The sequence below is a fragment of the Chiloscyllium plagiosum genome, chromosome 8 (genome assembly GCF_004010195.1).
Source record: "Chiloscyllium plagiosum isolate BGI_BamShark_2017 chromosome 8, ASM401019v2, whole genome shotgun sequence".
Taxonomy (NCBI): Eukaryota; Metazoa; Chordata; class Chondrichthyes; order Orectolobiformes; family Hemiscylliidae; genus Chiloscyllium; species Chiloscyllium plagiosum.
Genome location: NC_057717.1, coordinates 5,293,599 through 5,311,570, shown reverse-complemented (window position 1 = coordinate 5,311,570; position 17,972 = coordinate 5,293,599).

Here is a 17,972-nt window from a genome sequence, read left to right as displayed (position 1 = left end):
CTATTAGGAGGCCTGTAAAAAACTCCTAACAGGGTGAGCTCACCTTTCCTATTCCTAACCTCAGCCCAAACTACCTCAGATGGCAAGTCCTCATCCATCGTCCTTTCCACCACTGCAATACTATCTTTGACAAGCAATGCAACACCTCCCTCTCTTTTACCCCCACCTCTGACCCTACTAAAACATTTAAATCCTGGAACCTGCAACAGCCAATCCTACCTGTTCTAGCCATGTCTCCGTAATAGCCACAACATCGAAGTCCCAGGTACCAACCCACGCTGCAAGTTCACCTACCTTATTTCGTATACTTCTTGCATTGAAGTATACACACTTCAAGCCACTTTCCTGTTTACAGACACCCCCCTTTGGAATTGATGCCATGTTCCTAACCTCCCTACACTCCAGGCCCTGCACCCTGAAGCTACAATCTGGGTTCCCATGAGGGTTGTGGGCCTGATCCATCGCCGAACCCGAACCACCAGAAGCCTGGAGGAAGAAAGCCTCATCTTCTACCTTGGGACACTCCAACCACAAGGGATCGTGGTGGATTTCCCCATTTCCCATAACTCCACCTTATTGAAGTCCAACCTTCCAACTCAGTACCGCCCTTTGAACGTTTGTCCACCTTCCTTCCCATTAATCTGGTCCACCCTCCTCTCCGACTATCACTTTCAACCCCACTTTCGTCTACCTATTGAATCAAAGGAAGCATCTTAGAAAAACCCCATGTATTGTAGCAAGCCAGTGGATTCAGAGAAATGTAGGACCCAGCAAAGGACGACCAAGAAACTGAGAAAAAAAAAATCAACAAGAGAAAAAGCGTGCAAACAAAAGACAAACATAAAGACTGCTAAAAACCTTCGATCAATATATGAAACAAAAATTAAAACAAGGTCAAATGTGGGACAGTGGGTGTGCGAATAGGGTAATTTATTGTAGAGAACAGAGATATCGCAGGGAAAAGAAACAGTTTCGTTGTGTTTATTTTCAAGGAAGAATATCCAGAAATTCTCCCAGAAATGCCAAGTGACCATGGGACTTGTGTACGTAAAGTCTAAAATCATTGTATCAGTGGTGAGGTCATCTTTGAAAAGAAAGCTGGATTGAGTATTTATAAATCTGACAGATCAGATGTACTTCAAACAAGAATTTCAGAGGAAGCAGCAATAGACATGTTGATTGCATTGCGGATTTTTACGTTATTTTCCAATACATTCCCGAAAGATATTTTGCCAATCTGGATAAGGCAAATGTTATAAATATTACCAAACAGTTTAAGTAAGGATGAAGATGGAGAGTGGTAAACTGCAGACCAGGTAACTTGTCATCCGCAGTCGGGTGTCTGTTGAGCTCATTTACAAAAAAAAACATCCTACGAGATATACAGAAGGTAATGGCAAAACTGGGGAGTGTGATAACGCATCGATGAAAGGAAAACCATATGTGGCAAACAATTTTTTGGAATGGTTTGAAGATTGTTCTTGTAGACATAGGCAATGAATAACCAATGGATAACATATAGTTAGATATTCAGGAGCATTTTTTTAAGAACTCATACAATAAGCTTATAAGAGAAGTTAAAGCGACAGGTATTGGGAAGAACATATGCAAATGGGAAAGTAAAAATTAGGTTTACATTCATGTGAATGTAATTGGAATATAGAAGATGTCGTGCACCAGTTACACAGAATGTTGGTGAGACTAACCTTAGTCCCAATCTAAGATAAAATATACTGACGGCAGAGGAACTGCAAAAGGTATTCTCTGGACTAACCCTTAAGATGGAAAGATTGTCTGATGTGGAAACTCAGCCTGTGATCTCGAGTTTCAAAAGATTTGAGGAGATTGTAGTGAAACTGAGAAACGTAGAAACATAGAGGGGACTGAATAACAGAGGGATATGGCGAAGTGCAAACAGGCGAGATCAGGGAGAATCCCACGATATTCTAAATGTACAAGTAGAACAGAATAATCAGCAAACAGTTAGTGTCATTAGAAACCAAAGAGGCAATCTGTGTGTGAAGCTGGAGAACAGTGATAGATTGTGACATGAGACCTTCACATCTCTTTTACTTGGGAGAAGGAGGATGCAGGGACAGAATTCGAGAATATGGACTGGAAAGCTCTTGAAAAGATCGATCTAAAATACGAGCTGGGGTTTGATGCTTTATCTGGTATAAATTTGGACCAATCGCCAGTTCTGGATGAGTTTTATCACAGGCTACTGTTGTAGACAAGGGAGGAAAGACTCTGCCTGAAAATATTAATTAGAATCTGACAAAAGGTGAGATACCAGAGAACTGGAGAACAGCTAATATGATTCCACTTCACAGTACGGTTGGTGGAGGCAGACCAGGGAATTATAGACGAGTGAGTAATAGATCACTGTTAGGGAAACTACTGGAGAAAATAGGGAAGCAGAAAATTGAGTTCTGATCAGAGTCGCAAGGTTTGATCAGGGATAATCATCATGCTTTTATCAGAGAGAAGTAACATCTAATGAATTTGATTGAATTAGTTTGAGGAGGCCGCTTGTTTAATTTTGCAGCAAGGCCTTTGACAAAGTTCCAAATGGGAAACTGAAAAATAAAACAAAGTCTTACAGTATCAAGGGTAACATGACAAGTTACAATGGAAATTGTCTTAGTGGCAGGAGACAGAGGGTGGTTGGAGAAAGCTGTTTGGTGACTGGAGACCAGTGTCCCCTGGTGTACCACAGGGATCAGTATTGTATCCCTTTTGTTTGTGGTATTCATAAATGATGTAGATGTGAATATGGAGCGGTGTGGAAGAGGAGGTGGGAGTTGTGATAAGTTAATTTATGTTTGACATAAAGATTGGCCCGGTGGTTGGCAGTGAGGAGGAAGGTCTTATGTTACATGAACCTACAAATGGATTGGTAAGATCGTCAGATCAATGGCAGATGGAATGTAACCTGATAGATATGAGGTGATGCACTTTGGAAGAAGGAACCAGACAGGGGAGGACACAATGAATGGCAGCACACTAGCAATCTCAGAGCGTGCTTCTCCACACATCCCTGAATGTGGTCAGACAGGGTAATAGGTTAGGTAAGAAGTCACGCGCGACTGTCGGTATAGACTTTGTTCATAATGACATCGGTTGTAAGAGTTATGCAGGACTTTGGTTAGGTCAGGATGGAATATTGTCTACAGTTCTTGGAGCCTCATTACACGGAGGATGTGATTACACTGGAGGGGGAGCAGAGGGGATTCAGCAGGTTGTTCCCTGGGATGGAACATATCAGCTATGGGGAGAGACTGGATAAGCTCGGGTTGTTTACTTTGGAGCAGAGAGGCTGAGGGGGACGTGATTCAGAAGGATAAGCTGACGAGGAGCATGGACAGGGTGGATAGACAGCAGCTGTTCCTTTTACTCAGAGAGTCAAGAACAAGGGAACGCTGTGAAAGGTTTGAGGTTCACAGAGGGTTTAAAGATTTTTTTCACCTGGAGGGTGTACAGGTTTGGAATGTACTTCCTGAGAGGAGGGTTATCACAACCATTAAAAAGTAATAAAAAGTAAGTGCCATAACATGCCACGCCATGGGTGTGGGAAAGTGGGACTAATGTAGATTGTGCTGTATTTCTATTGGCAACGAGTCTATGGTTCTGTGAGTGTATGGTGTGGAAGGTCAATTATTGAGCAGCTTGTGACAGGAATTGATGCATATCTGAAGAGTACATTCACAAGAATTATAAGAGTGAACTGTAATAGCTTGTCAAATTGTCAACGTGAGAAATATTAGAAAACAAGTGCTGCTTCCTTACAATCTGAAACCAGAGAATGGAGAAAGGGCAACAGGGAAATTGCAGAACTATGAAACGACTACTTCATTTCTATCTTCATAGAACTTTCTAACAATACTAGACAAACCAAGTCTGGTGTGGAAAAATGATATAGTACATGGAACATAGAACATAATAAGTAAATGGTTTAGGAGAACTTATTGGGACTGAAAGTAATGTCCGTGGACAACACGAAGATAGATTTATGAAATGGGAATTATGTTTGAGAAACAGACTGGGAGACAAAAGAAAGAGAAGCAATGGATGTAAAACATATGGATTTTCAGAACCGTTTTGGTGAAGTTCAAGTCCGGTTTGCAAAATCAAATCTGAGTGGATTAGGGCGAAGATATGGACATATTTCTAGAATGAGACAGCTGGCAGGAAACAGTGAATAGAAATAAACAGACTCGTCAAGCAACAGCCTGACATTGCCTGTAAGGTATGATTCTGTGAGGAAGACTATGTCCCAGACTCCCCATTACCTTTCCCGGATATCTCCTATCTCACCAGAAGGAGCGACACAACTGACATGGCGGCACAGTGGGATACAGTTGGAAGGGAATTGCTCTGGGAGTCTTCAACAGTGTCTCTGTATCCCATGAAGTCTCATAGCGTTAGTTTACACATAGGAATGGAAACCTCCTGCTGTTTACCATGTACCAGCCTCTCTCAACTGATGAGTCAGTACTTCTCCATGCTGATCAACACGTGGGCGCACGATGTACTCTGGGTGAGGGATTTCAATGTCCACCACCAAGAGTATATCTGCAGCAACATTACTGATGAAGCTGGTCGGGTCCTAAAGGATATAACTGCGAGGCTGGGTCTATGGCAGGTGATGAAGGAACGAACAAGAGAAAAATACATACTTGACCACATCCTTACTAATCTGCCAGCTGTAGAAGTATCGGTAAGAGTGACGACCGCATAGTCACTGTAGAGAAAAGTCCCACCTTCACATTGAGAGTAACATCCATCATTTTGAGTGGCACTATCACCATGCTAAATAAGGCATACTTCTAACATATCTAGTAGCTCAAGTCTGGGTTTCCTTAAGGTGCGGTGGGTCAGCAATAGCAGCAGCAGAATTGTACTCCAGCGCAATCTCATGGCCTGGCAGATCCCCCTCACAACAATTACCATCAAGCCAGAGGACCAACCTTGGTACAATGAAGTGTGCAGGATGGCAGGAGCAGCACCAGGCATACCTGAAAATGAGGTGTCAGCCTGGTGAAGCCACCAACCAGGACAACGTGTGTGCCAAACAGCAGATGCAGTAAGTGATAGACAGAGCTAATTGATCCCACAAGCAACGGATCAGATCTAAGCTCTGCAGTCCTTCCACTTCTAGTTGAGAATAGTTATGGACAATTAACCAAGTCATTGGTGGAGGAGATTCCACTAATATCCCCATCCTTAATGATGGACGAGCCCAGCACCTCAGTGCACAAGTTGAGGCTGATGCATTCGCAACAATCTTCAGTCAGAAGTACTGAGTGGATGATCCATCTCAGCCTCCTCCAGTGGTCCTCAGTAATTCAGTTACCAGTCATCAGCCAATTCGATTCAGTCCACGTGATATCCAGATTCATCCAGATTCAGTTGGAGTTACTGGATACTCCAAAGGGTACATACCCTGGCAACATTCTGGCAATATACAGAAAACCTGTACTGCAGAACTTGTCACTGACCCAGCTAAACTGTTGCAATATCGTTACATCAACATTTCCCCGATTACATGGAAAATTACCCAAGTATCCCCTATACATAAAAAGCAGAACAAATCCAATCTAACCAATTACCAACCCATCAGTCTACTCTCAATCATCAGTAAAGTGATGGAAGGTGTCAGTGCTTTCAAGCAGCACCTGCTCAGATATAACCTGGTCAACGACGCCAGTTTGGACTCCAGCAGAGCCACTCAGCTCCTGACCTCATTACCTTTTTTCAAACATTGACAAAAGAGCTGAATTCCAGAGGTGGGGTGAGAGTGACAGCCCTTTAAAACATGGCTGCCTCCGACCAAGTGTGGCATCAAGGGACCTGAGCAAAACTGGAACCAAGGTGTATCCGGGGCAAACTCCCCGCTGGTTAGAATCATACTAGACACGTAGGAAGATGGTCATGATTGGTTAGGGTCAGTCAATCCATCTCCAAGACAAGTCTGTGGGAGTCCCTCGGTCAGTAGCCTCAGCCCAAACATCATCAGTCTACTTCATCAATGACCTTCCTTCCATTTTAAGGTCAGACGTTGGGATGTTCGCCAATGATTGCACCATGTCCGGCAACATTTGTGGCTCCTCAGATACTGAAGCAATACATGTCCAAATGCGACAAGATCTGGAGAGTATCCAGGCTGACAAGTGGCAAGTAATATTCAGGCCACACAAATGCCATACCGTGACTATCACCACTAATATACAATCTAACCACTGCCCCTTGGCATTCCATGGTGCTACCATCACTGAATCCACAGTGGACTGCAACGGTTCAACAAGGCAGCTCACCACCATCTTCTCACGGGGCAACCAGAGACAGGCAATAAATGCTGGCCCAGCCAGTCACACCCAGATTCAGGAAATAAATAAATTGAAACACAACATTACTTTTAACAGACGAAGGTTGATGACGTATCACAGGGATCGGTGCTCAGGCCCCAGCTGTTCACAATATCCATTAAACATAGGTGGAAATCTCAGTGAGATACATAAAATTCTGACAGGGTGAGACAGATTGGAAGCAGGGATGCTAATTCCCCAGGCTGTGGTGTCTAAAAAAAGGGGCGACAGTATTAGCTACAGACAGGTCATTCTGCATGAGATGAGCATAAATGTCTGCACTCAGACACTGGTGACCCTTGGAAATTCGCTCACAACTGATAACCAAGACACTGAATATAAATAAGGATTTAGAGACAGTAAAGGGATGGTGGGAGAGCAGGATAATGATGTGGAAATAAATGGCCAGGTGTCATTATATTGAATTGGGTAGCAAACTCGACAGATCAAAGGCACTACTGCACTTCCTATTTTATAGCTTCACAAGTTAATCACATTAAGGGATGAGTAAAGTGTGTGGAAAAAGTGCATTGAGGAGATGTTTGAACATGAACTGGAATGGGGAAAGTTCAATGTGTTGTATGGCCTACGCCATTCCTGATGTTTTTGTGCGGCCTGTAAATGTCATAAGCTCTCAGATGTTAGGAAGGAGGTCTCTGCAGGAAAACAGGACTGTGTTTCTCATTCCCTTTTCCGATACTGAGGCTGAGGCCGGCTGTTTTGTCTGGTTTTATCCTTTAGACCTCAGAACAATTTGATACAATAGAATGTCTTGGTTAGTGGATTCAGAGAACATTGAAAAGTTTATCACATGTCTGTGTATCTGCAGTCACGTTTAGGCCAGACCAGGAAAGCATGGGAGATTCACTTCCTGAAAGTACCTTTGCGAAGCAAATTGGTGTTTCCAATCTACATTGGCTTGAAGGTCACTATTACGGACACCAGATTTTGCATCTTAATATTTTGCCAGTTGTTTTTAGCTTCCACCAGTTGCCAGAGCATTATCCTGGTTTGGATTAGTAATCCAGTGTCATTTCCACAGCAGCACCATCTCCACATGGGACCGAGCAGAAACCACACTGAGCAGGTTATTGCTGTGCTGCTTGACAGATCTGTCAAACATACCTCCCACCAATTTGACTATCGTGCTTGGACTGAGGGTAATTATACTTCTCTTAGGAACTGAACATAGTTGAGTAATTTTCCTCATTGCCAGGGAGATGTCAGATTTGGAGCTGGAATGAAACAGCTTCCCCAGGGACACGGCTTGTTGTGCAGCACAAGTCTTCAGTCCTATTGTAGGAATGGGGTCAGGGCCAATTGCCTTTGTCGTATCTACTGTGTTCAGCTGTTTCTCCATGTCACGTGTAGCAAATTGAATTGGTTGAAGACTGCCATCTGTGATTCTGTGGGCATCATGGCGAGGGTGAGGTGGATCATCAACTCTACACTTCTGGCTGAGGATTGTGCAGATACCACATCCTGGTCTTTCACACTGATTAGATTAGATTAGATTAGATATGCAGAGCTGTTCGATTAATTAGGATGGGGATATTTGTGGATTCCTTTGCTCCAGCCATTTGTTTAATCGTCCATTACCATTTACGACAGAATGTGGCAGGACTGTGGAGCTTTGATCAGACCTGTTGGCCAAGTGTGGTAGTTTTAATGGGTTCGCATCAGGTTTAGGTTGACGTGGTTCTGACCCTGACATATTCACCCACAGTCAATACTGAAACACAGATCGTATTGATGGCAATGGCAGACTGAGGGATTATCCTAGGGAAAATGTTACAGGTTGTGGTTGAATGCTGTTTTGCTTCTCCCGCTGCAGTGGTCTGCAGCACTACATAAATACGCAGTTTTGTGCTGCAATATCTTCAATGCAATTCTGCTGTCTATCCCTTAGTTCACGTCGAGTCCCATTCACCCATCAGCCCTGTACACGGTGACCTACTCTGGTTTCTGATGTGGTAACACTTCCATTTTCATACTCTCATTCTGCTGATGGTCTATCCCTGGGTCATGCTTCCAATCTAACACATTCTGCAAAACCAATTAACTGATTTTAATTCAATTGTTTAATTCATCTGAATCTTTTTTCCTTGAGTAATACCATCTTCTGTGTTTAAAATGAATGCTTTTCCCTCTGTTTCTCTCCCTGACCACGATTAAGAGCTCTGCAGTGTCAGTGATACCAACCTTATGTAGTTTCAGAGCCAATGAATTCTCTGGATTCCCAATCATCTTCACCACATTGTATGTTTCCTCTTTTGGTTTGATGCCTTATCACTCAAGGTTGCCTTGTCCTCCCATGAGTATGATTCATCTTCTTTGGGATGAATTTCTGATATCCTCCAAATAATCCACAGAAATTCCTGATTTTGCTGCTCCATTCCTGATTTTGCTGCTCAGCTGCCCTTCCAGCTCTGGTCAGCTCCTCCCGCATGTCTTTGTACTTATGTTACTCACTTATAATCACATTGCATCAAGAAGCGAGCAATAGATATAAACTGAAAGAAGGAGTTTTGAGAGAAGAGACGCAAAGAATAATTGGTAAGTTTCTTAACTAGTACAAAGAGAGAAACATAGATGAGGAAACGTGAAAAATGAGAAAACTAGATCATCGAAAGAAGTAGACGTATATTCCTCAATGTTTTGGCAATTCCTGTGTGCTGTGGTCCTTTGTACAGTGTGTGCACAACAGAGTAATGTGTTCAAATGGTGGGTCTGATGTCAGAATTTTTATCTCCAATAATATGACAGACACTAGCTATGAAAAGAACCCAACAGGCCAATATATTTAATTCTGGTAGAAAGGGGATTAACTGAAATAAGTTGGGACACCGGAAGCAAGGATTTATAACACACATCCTGATAAGAATGAGAGATTGGAGTAGAGAATTCCAGAAAAGGAGGGAATGTTGAGAGAAGGGGAACAAATCCTTTTAGATGAGAATGAAATGATGTTTTAATGTTTTATAAATTTTATACATCATATGCATCACTTTTCGTTAATTGTCTCCGTTGATCATTTAGAATGCGTTGTGTAATGGCAGACTGAGGAGATTATTCGAGGCTAAAAGTTACAGGTTGTGGTTGAATGCTGTTCTGCTTCTCCTGCTGCTGTAGTCTACAGCACTACATAAATACGCAGTTTTGAGCTGCAATATCTGCAATGCAATTCTGCTCTCTGTCCCTTAGTTCACATCGAGACCCATTCACCCATCAGTCATGTACCCAGTGAGCTACTCTGGTTTCTGATGTGGTAACACTTCCATTTTCATGCTTTAATTCTGTTGAGGGTCTCTCCCCGGGTCATGCTTTCAATCTGACACATTCAGATTAACTGATTTTAATTCAATTGTTTAATTCATCTGAATCTTTTTCCTTGAGTAATATCATCTTCTGTGTTTAAAGTGAATGTGTTTCCTTTGTTTCTCTCCCAGACCATGATTAAGAGCTCCATAATAGCAGTGATGTCAGCCTTATGTAGTTTCAGAGCCAATGAAATCTCTAGATTCCTAATCATCTTCACCACATTGTATGTTTCCTCTTTTGGTTTGATGCCTAATTACTCATGGTTGCCTTGTCCTGCCATGAGTATGTTTCATCTCCTTTGGGAGAATTTCTGATATCCTCCGAAATATCCCCAGAAATTCCAGCTTTTGCTGTTACATGGTCTGCCCTGCTCAGTTCCCCTTCCAATTGACTGTGACCAGCTCCTTCCAAATGTCTTTGTAGTTACATTGCTCAATTATAATCACATTACATCAAGAAGAGAGCAATAGATATAAACCTAAAGAAGGAGCTTTGAGAGAAGGGACGCAAAGAATAATTGGTAAATTCCTTAACTAGATACAAAGAGATGAAGAGCGAAACAACATAGATGAGGAAATGTGAAAAATTAGAAAACTAGATCATCGAAAGAAGTAGATGTACATCCCTCAATGTTTTTGGCAATTCCTGTGTGCTGTGGTCCTTTGTACAGTGCATATACAACAGAGCAATATTTTCAAATGCTGGCTCTGATGCCAGAATTTTTATCTCCAATAATATGACAGACACTAGCTTTGGAAAGTACCCAACAGGCCAATATATTGAATTCTGGTAGAAAGGGGATTAACTGAAATAAGTTGGGACACCAGAAGCAAGAATTTATAACACACATCCTGATAAGAATGAGAGATTGGAGTGGAGAATTCCAGAAAACGAGGGAACGTTGAGAGAAGGGGAACATATCATTTTAGATGAGAATCAAATGATGTTTTAATGTTTTATAAATTTTAGACATCATATGCATCATTTTTCGTTAGCTGTGTCTCCGTTGTTCATTGAGAATGTGATGTACACATACGAAAAATGTTACATATCGGCACACACACATTAATTAAACAGTGTATATAAAATCATTTTTTCCGCCATTGAAATGGTCCTGTTGTCGTGTTACCAGGATACATGAACACCAACTGGCCACCAAAAGACATGACCCATTATCACTATGTTCCATACATAGAGATAAAGAAGGGCACCAATTTGATTGGGACAACGCACGCACATACTAAGACACGCAAGGACGTTCTTAGAGGAATGGCATTCTGAGCAGAAGTCCACCAATAAACACAGCAATTTAGATCCTATCTACCTTCTCTTTTAAAACAAAGAAACCGGAAATGACATCACCCCTCTTAAGAAACCAAGACCTATAAACAGAGAGGCGCGACATACCACCAGCAGATCAGCAGAGACTCGGATGATATTACCTGGTCATAGTGCCGAAACATCTGAAAACACACATTCAAGCACAGCGAGATAACTTGCATATACACAAATTATTTTTATTTTATTAGTGGAGTTTGGGACTTCATTGTCACTCACGTTTTAACAGATTACGAGGCGAGGTGAGCTTTTCTGGATTTGTGATTTTAATTAACAGAAGGGCTCAACTTTGAGGTCTTAACAGTTTGGCAACTTGCCATATGGGATTTGGACATATTTCGGTTACAAAATGTCCCAGCAAATTCCAACACGTTGCAATTATTGACCTAGATCTTCAAATAAAACCGGTGGGAAAAATTGTTTAATTTTGTTTACTTGTGGTTGGTTAAATTAAAAGTGAGAGAAATGGTTTTTAACATTAATAAAGAGGTTCTCAAATTTGCCTAGAAAGTTTAGAAAGACAGAAGCAGGACATATTTTAGAATTAGCAAATAGGTTGGAATTGGGTTTAAACTCTCTTTCCACAGAGAATTGTGAGAGCATGGAATGCCTTGCCAGCAGCAGTTGTGGAAGCAAGGTCATTGGGGACATTTAAGAGACTACTGGACATGCATATGGTCACAGAAAATTGAGGGTGCATACATGAGGATCAGTGGTCGGCGCAATATCGTGGACTGAAGGGCCGGTTCTGTGCTGTACTGTTCTATGTTCTATGCTCAGTGACAAGAGGAAAGCTAAAATTATAATGGAGTTGGTCAAGCACTTTTATGTATCAGAGAAACAGACAAGTGCAGTTGAGGTATAAAAAAACTTAAATTGCAAATATGGCAACTGAAGTTACAAGATAAAGAAATAGATGGAAACAGAGAGAGAAGACAGAGAAAGAGACGAAAAAGAAAGAGAGAGAGAATTTGAAATTGAGAAGTTTGGAATTAGACAAGAAAGTTAAATTAACAGGATGGAGATGAAGGAAGAACGTAGGAATGTATACAACTATGTTAATACCTTGCCATATTTCGGTGAGAAAATGTCAAAACCTTTTTTATTTCATTTGAGAAAATGGCTCGGCAGATGAAGTGTCCAGTGAACTTGCGGGTAATGCCTGTTCAGAATAAGCTGGTGGGCACAGCTGGTGAGGTGTGTGCAGCGCTATCAGATGAGGTGTCAAGAGATTATGCAGATGTCAAACTGGTTGTGTTGATTGGTTATCACTTGGTGCTAGAAGCATATAGACAAGGTTGACAAAAATAGAGACGGAACAAGGTCAGACTTATGTTGAGTTTGAAAGAATTAACCACAGTCATTTTGATACATGGGTGCTGACCATAAAAATGGATAAGTCCTGTGAGGCTCGAAGGGAGATTATTCTGCTGGAGAAGTTTGAACACTCACTTCCACAGAGGGTAAGAATTCATGTGAATGATTGTGGGCGGCACGGTGGCACATTGGTTAGCACTGCTGCCTCACAGCGCCAGAGACCCGGGTTCAATTCCCGCCCCACGCGACTGACTGTGTGGAGTTTGCACGTTCTCCCCACGTTCTCTGCGTGGGTTTCCTCCCATAATCCAAAGATGTGCAGGTCAGGTGAATTGGCCATGCTAAATTGCCCGAAGTGCTCTGGGAAAAGGCGGTTTTCACTGCAGTAAAGCTGGGACACACCGTGCTGGGCAGTGAAGGGAGGCACTTGGGGAAAGATGTTGTAGAAGAGGCTAAGCCAGTGGCATTAGTGAAACTGGTAAAGGAGACCCCATGTGAAGCCCAGAAGCTGCAGGAGAGTGCACAGCCGAGGCAGGGGCGAGGTATGGAGGCAGTGCCTGATCTCTGAAATAATTCGCCTCTGTAGATAAAGTCTACTCAGAAAAAAACCGGGGGAGAAAGACAAGAAGTTATAATTTTGTGAAATACGGAATCTGCTCAGTCTCTAAGAGTTGACAAGTGATTAACATGCCAGAAAGAGTGAAAATACTTTCATCTCTTACTATTAGAGAGAAGTGAGGGCTGCAGACGCTGGAGGTAATTTGTGGAAATGGGACAGAAATTAAGCATTCCCTTGTGTAACATTCGGATGGCATGCCAAATCAAGATTGGAGAAGTAACAGTGACAGTGAGTAACAGTGTCACTTCTAGGAATACAGTTTGTTCTCGGGAACAATTTCGCAGGAAGCGAGGTGGGAGAGGCACCCCTTGTGGTGGAGGAGCCAAAGAAAGACGAGGGAATTGGGGTGTTAAAAGAAAAATACCCTGGAATTTTTGCAGACTCAATAGTGACAAGATCCCACTGTCAAATGTTCCAGCAGGAAGGAAAAACGAGCTAAAAAGACAAATGAGCTGATGCTCAGTGAACTGACACCCTGTTTGATGTAACGATGCAAAAAAAACCTGAACAGGCAGAGGATCAGGCAGAGGTGTTTAGTCCAGAAAGGCTAATGGATTTACAAAAGATATACACCCAGACATACACATTTGCACACACAAAGAAAAGGAATCAGAATATATTGTCGAACGTTATTAACTTAAAGATAGAATCCTAAAATTAAAATGGAGACCCCGACAGGTTACTGCAGAAGGGAAATGGGCCAAAGTGCACCAAATTGTGTTACCGGTAGAATACAGTGTTACGGGTAGTTCATAAACTAACTGCAGACGGTCACCTAGGTGTACAGACTCAGGCTAAGGTACAGAAGCATTACTAGCGGCATGGAATGCACAAGGACGTAATTTTTTTTTGGTCCATGACATACATGGCAAATGGTGGGTAAGTCACAGGCAGTAATAAAACCAGCACCCTGCTTGCCAATTCCTGCATTCAAAGAACATTTCACGTGGGTTATGATTAATTGTGTAGCACCCTTTTCTAAAATAGAAATGGAAAACAATATTTGCTGACCATAATGGATGTGTCTACCAGATTTCCAGAGGCAATTCCATTACGGTGTGTAAAGATAAACAGGGAGGTGCAGGGGTTGGTAGCTTTCTTTACTCGCTGTGGGCTATGCAGTAAGATTCAGTCAGACCAAGGGTCTCATTTTACCGCTCAGCTGTTTAAAGAAGTCATGGATAGCTTCAGTATACAGCAGTTTAAATCAAGTGCATCAGATCCTGAATCCCAGAGAGCCTTGGAAGGTTGGCATCAGACACTGAAGACCATGTTAACAGCGTACCGTCATGATTACCTGAATGAGTGGAACAAAGGTGTCCCATTATATTGTTTGGCATTAGAGATGCCCCAAATTTTGCCCGAAAAGTCGATTCTCCTGTTCCCTGGATGCTGCCTGACCTGCTGCGCTTTTCCAGCAACACATTTTCAGCTCTGATCTCCAGCATCTGCAGACCTCACTTTCTCCCCAAATAAATATACTCTGTTTACTTCCTTTTAGTTAATATTCGTACATGAAGGGAGAGGTCCTTTGAAATTAATTAAATATAAATTGACAGGACCGACATCGGAAATCTCAAACTTAGATTATGTGTGTGAGGTGAAGGAGAGAGTAGATGGAGTAGGTGAGTTTGCTAAACAGTATCTGAAGAATACAACATAGAGTGAAGCAGGTGGCAGATAAAAACTCTGAAACTTTGAAGATTTCCCGTGGGGATAACGTATTACAATTGCCACGAGTGATAAGAAATCCCTTCAAAGACAGGTTTAGTGGCCCATTTCAAATTTTAAAAAAATGTGGAGTCAGTTAGGCTATCTAGTAAAGATACTGGAGATGACAGAAAAACTTAATCGAGTATTTCATATGGATGAATAATGCACCAGACACATTGAAGACTCAGGAAAAGAGCTGTGGCCAGATGAACAAATTGTGCAGTTTATCTGGATGATGTCGTGATCTTTAGCAAGTGATTGAAAGCTCACATTTTACAGTTGGCAGAGCATGTTGAACGATTTCAAGAAGCAAACTTGGTAATAAACTTAAAGAAAACAGAATTTGCGAAGGCAGAGGGGAAGTTCATGGGACATTACATTGGACATGGAAGGTTGACCCCATGGAACACAAAGACGAAGGGCTTTGAGGAATTTCCCCGACCATCCTCGAAGGAAGAGGTGCTTCGATTTTTGGAACTGAGTGGATTCTATGGGAAGTTTGTTCCAAACTTCAGCAGTGTATGGGCACCACTGATGGATTTATTAAAGAAGAACACAGAATTGTGGTGGACAGAACAATGCCAGGAGGCATTTGAAAATTTTAAAGCAGGATTAATCACCCCGCACTTGTTTTAGCTGCACCAAATATTTTGAAACCCTTTGAAAATTGTATCTGATGCTCGGGATATAGGGCTCGGAGATGTATTGATACAGAAAGATGATGATGAAATTGAGTGGCCAATTGGCTACTCGTCGAAAAAACTCAATATCCACCAGAAAAAAATACAATATCCCCATTATTGAAAAAGAATGATTAAGTTTCGTATTGGCCTGACAATATTTTAATGTTTATATGTCAAACAAATTGTCAGAGATGGTTGAGGACAACAACAATTTTCTCGCATTTTTGGAATATTTAAAGACCAGAATATGAGACTATTTCATTGGAGTCTTATCTTACCGACTTTAAACTTACAAAATGTACATGCTGTGGCTCCTACAATGTGATAGCAGATGTGTTTTCGCGGATTTAAAGGACAAAGTGTCGATAAGATTTGACTTATTCCAGTGTTATAATGGTGTGCAGAATTAATATGAATGATATAACTGAGATTAATACTTTTATATTTCATAAAATTGTGATTAAGAATTAGAGGAGAAGAAATGTAGCCATCTTTTCATTCTGCTGGTTCATTTTATTTCCTGAAGCGGGGAGATGTTATGAGGCCAAAAACATGTATGGGCACTTTAAGACAGAACGGGATTTGCTGAATAGAAATTAAAGCCACAGATGCCAGATAAAGGTCACAATGTTCCACATGTCACCATTAGCTGAGAAATTGATACCTGAGTTTTGGTTGCTGTTCAAATGCAACCAAAGAGTTTAAATAACACTCAGGTTACCAGAAGCCAACAAAATTTGAATATTATTGTTTGGACACATGGAAAGCAATCAAATTATGAGAATTATTATATCATGGGGAGTATATAAACCCCGCATTCTGAACACTGGAGGGAGAGCTACTGCCATCCAACAGCAGAGCAACTGCTATCGAGCAGGAATGCTAACTGGCCATCTCAAACACTCTCTGTCAAAGACACATGTTCTTGTAAACCTACTTGCAATAAAAAAAAGACCCAGGGAGATCATCAGCTGAAAGAGTGAACACAGCGGGGAAGATAGAGACTGTATGGTCTTGAGATTGTAATGTTTAATATGTGGGTTGTTGGAACAGCATATTTTTACAGAGTTGGAGTCAGATAGTAAGTAGCTAAGAAAAGAGGGGCTTGTATTTGTGAATAGCTGTTGTTTAGTGTTCACTATTAAAGTTAAGAACTAACTTGTTAATTTTTGTTAAATTGTGGAATGTAGGAGATCTGTGTCGCTCATATTTTAACAGATTACGAGGTGAGGCGAACTTTTCTGGGTGTTTGGTTCCACTCCACCTTGTAAATGTCCATTCACGCTAACCCCATTTCCCTGCAGTTGGCCCATATCCTTCCAGTCCTTTCCTATCCACATAGTTATACAAATGCTTTTGAAATGTTGTTAATGTACCCCCCTCAACCACATCTGCTGGCAGCTCATCCATGTACCAGCCCTCTGTGTAAAGAAGTGGCCCCTTAGGTTCCCTTTTATTCCTTCCTCTCAAACCTTAAACTGATCCCCTCTAATCCTCGATTCTCTACATCTTGGAAAAAGACTGAGAGCCTTAACCCTATCCACACCCCTCGTGATTTTATACAGCTCTGTAAGGACTCCCTCAGTCTCCTACACTCTAAAGAAAATGTCCGAGCTTGCCCAACCTTTCCCTACAACTCAGACCATTGGGTCCTGACAACGTCCTTGTAAATTGCTTCTGCACTCTTTTTTTAATTTAATAACTTCCTCCCTATAACAAGATGACAAGACTGAACACAATACTCCAAGTGTGGTCTTACCAAAGTCCTGTGTAACTGCAACATAAGTTCCCAACTTATATATTCAATGTCTTGCCTGATGAAGGCCAGTGTGCCAAAAGCCTTCTTCCATGCCCTGTCTACCTGTGACTCCACTCTTAGAGAACAGTGCACCTGAACACCGAGGCCTCTCTGCCCACTGCACCCCTCAAGACCCTCCCATTCACCATGAAACTCCGACCTTGACTTGAGTTTCCAAAATGCAAGACCTCACGCTTCTATATTAAATTCCATTTGCCATTTCTCGGACCACTTCCCCACCTGATTAAGGTCCTGCTTCAATTTCTGATAATCTTCCTCACTGATCATGCTCCCAATTACTTTAGTGTCATCTGCAAACTTCCTAATCATACCTTGTAGATTCTCAACCAAATCATAGATAACAAACAGCAATGGGTCCAGCCTCCGGTCTGACAAACATCCTTCCACTAAACCCTCTGCTTCCGACCATCAAGCCAACTGTGTATCCAATTGGCCAGTTCCCCCAGCATTTCAAGCAATGTAAACTTCCAGAGCAGCCTGCCATGTGGAAACTTATCAAAGGTCTTACTGAAGTCCATAGAGACTACGTCTATCACTCTGCCCTCACCAAACTTCCTGGTCACTTCATCAAAGGACTCTCAGAAATTTGGGAAGCATGATTTCCCACTCACAAGTCTATGCTGACTGCTCCGAATCAAACCCTGTGTACGTAATGGATACAATCAATGGTATGCTGTCCTTCATTGTAAGATGATTCGAGTACATAAGCAAAGCCATCATCCTGCTGTTGGGGAGCCTTGCTGAGAGACCATTTGGGGCACTCTGTACAGATTTGATCTCCTTTGTAAGGAATG